This window comes from Schistocerca serialis, unplaced genomic scaffold (assembly GCF_023864345.2).
Source record: "Schistocerca serialis cubense isolate TAMUIC-IGC-003099 unplaced genomic scaffold, iqSchSeri2.2 HiC_scaffold_1162, whole genome shotgun sequence".
Taxonomy (NCBI): domain Eukaryota; kingdom Metazoa; phylum Arthropoda; class Insecta; order Orthoptera; family Acrididae; genus Schistocerca; species Schistocerca serialis.
The window spans coordinates 552,501-555,000 of NW_026047362.1; the positions used below are offsets into that span (position 1 = coordinate 552,501).

The 2,500-nt window shown below is 56.6% G+C and overlaps 1 non-coding gene across 1 annotated transcript in view; it reads left to right on the forward strand.

Annotated features, from left to right (window-relative positions):
• Positions 1-2,054: 2,054 nt before the first annotated feature.
• LOC126433225 (small subunit ribosomal RNA) overlaps positions 2,055-2,500 on the forward strand; it is a 1,910-nt gene continuing 1,464 nt past the window's right edge. The window contains exon 1 of the ribosomal RNA XR_007578337.1: positions 2,055-2,500. This exon is cut by the window's right edge and continues 1,464 nt beyond it. This is a non-coding gene — a ribosomal RNA (small subunit ribosomal RNA).

The following is a 2,500-nucleotide window of genomic DNA, read 5'->3' on the forward strand; positions in this document are numbered from 1 at the left end:
ACCTTAACCTAACCTATATTGCGCCTTAACCTAACCCATATTGTACCTTAACCTAACCTATATTGCGCCTTAACCTAACCTATATTGCGCCTTAACCTAACCTATATTGCGCCTTAACCTAACCTATATTGCGCCTTAACCTAACCTATATTGCGCCTTAACCTAACCTATATTGCGCCTTAACCTAACCTATATTGCGCCTTAACCTAACCTATATTGCGCCTTAACCTAACCCACGTTGCGCCTTAACCTAACCCACGTTGCGCCTTAACCCAACCCACGTTGCGCCTTAACCTAACCCACGTTGCGCCTTAACCCAACCCACGTTGCGCCTTAACCCAACACACGTTGGGCCTTAACCTGCTCTGTAATTGTCATACGACGCGTTAAATTAGTGTAGTGTTGCCTAACTGCAACCCCCGCAATATAGTTTGCTACTCGCACTGCCCGGTCCCCAGAGTATCGCTTCATGTTAAACACCTTGCAGCTATACACTGTAATGCGGACGGCAGCAGGACGTACATGCTCAATGCCCTTCGCAGTTGTTCATTGGCATTCGCATGGCGAAGCACAGCCTACGTTGTGGTACGGCTTGTGTCAACTGTCCGCTGATGTTGTACGTCCAAATCACACACTGTACTGCACATTGGTCCTCATGTACTGAATGATACATCGTGGTACATGTGTGACCGTACCACGACTGCGCCAACAACGGCGAACCATACGGTCCAAATATTGTGCACTCAGCTACGTGTCGTCTCCCTATAAGAGCTGGATTGCAGTATGGTATGCCGTGGATGGCGATCACCATGAGCCGTCTGTTGATGTAGTGGCGCGTGTTGTCAGACGTAGTCGTCTCTTCTCACACACCGTGATAGCATGGTGCACTGCGTTCCACATCTGCGACATGCGACAGAGGCCGGTTGACAGTCGTTCGCGCAATGGACATCGCATACGTACGGGGGCCACCTTCCACGTGTTCGCGAAGCGTGCACATGTTGTTGCGTGTATGTGGGCAGACATAGTGTGTCGTGACACCTGACACAGGCATGCAACAATCGTTGAATTTGCAAATGGCGATGGACGTCTACGTTTGCTGGTGACGTTACGCAAATGAAGAACTGGTAAACCGTTGTGGTGCGGTTGTTCTCGCTAGAGGTGAATCAGTGATGGCGACGATCGGTTGAGCTACCAACCGGTTGTTTCAGCGATACCCACCATGCCCACGAACGTGAATGGCATGTGGGTGTGAAGCGATACGCGGCGGTGGCTGGGTGGGACCGTCCCCGGCCGGTGAGGGGGGGCCTCCCGGCGTGCTGGCCGCGCGGTGCGTGGGCGCACGCGCTACAGCCGGCTGGTGGGGGCGGCCAGTGGCAGGCGCGCCGGCCGACGGAGGCGGCAGGCGGCGCAGCTGCGCGCCGGCGCACCCTGCACGCGGCGCCGTGCGGCCAAAGTAGGTCCTCGCGGGCCCGGTGCGAAGCGCGGTGGACATCTGCAGTGTGCTGGTCCGATTGAGGACTGTGTGCGCTGAGGATGCGCCGCCGCCCGGCGCTCGGCGCCGCGACGCCGTCTGCTGCTCGGTCGCCTCTGCGGTTCTCGCAGGTGGATTGTATCGCAGCTGTGCGGACGTGTTGGCGCGTGCGCTGTGCTGGGAGAGTTCGCTTCGGCACCCAAGTGGGGCTTCTGTCCTTCTGTGGCGCTGGCGTTGGAGCTGCCGGCCACCGTAGGTGGCGCGTGTTGTCTCCCGCCGGCAATGCCACGACAGCACGCTCCCGGGCCTCTGTCGGCAGCGGCAAGCTCAGTTGGGAGCACGGGTGGTCGCACCTAAAGCGTCTACTCGCCAAACTCCGGGCGATTGCGCCTCTCTCGAACCCGACCAAGTACTTAGGACGGCGCTGCGCGCCGCCGGGACCTGAGAGGGTTTCGAGGTGTATTGTGCAGGGGAGCTCAGCCTCCTCCTGTTTGCAGAATAATTGAGCGGACGCTTGCGTGTTCGCGCGGGCTCCCGGGACACACTCCCGGGCGGCCGGCTGCTCAGCTCTAGTTGACGCAGCTCCCTGGTTGATCCTGCCAGTAGTCATATGCTTGTCTCAAAGATTAAGCCATGCATGTCTCAGTACAAGCCGCATTAAGGTGAAACCGCGAATGGCTCATTAAATCAGTTATGGTTCCTTAGATCGTACCCACGTTACTTGGATAACTGTGGTAATTCTAGAGCTAATACATGCAAACAGAGTCCCGACCAGAGATGGAAGGGACGCTTTTATTAGATCAAAGCCAATCGGTCGGCTCGTCCGGTCCGTTTGCCTTGGTGACTCTGAATAACTTTGGGCTGATCGCACGGTCCTCGTACCGGCGACGCATCTTTCAAATGTCTGCCTTATCAACTGTCGATGGTAGGTTCTGCGCCTACCATGGTTGTAACGGGTAACGGGGAATCAGGGTTCGATTCCGGAGAGGGAGCCTGAGAAACGGCTACCACATCCAAGGAAGGCAGCAG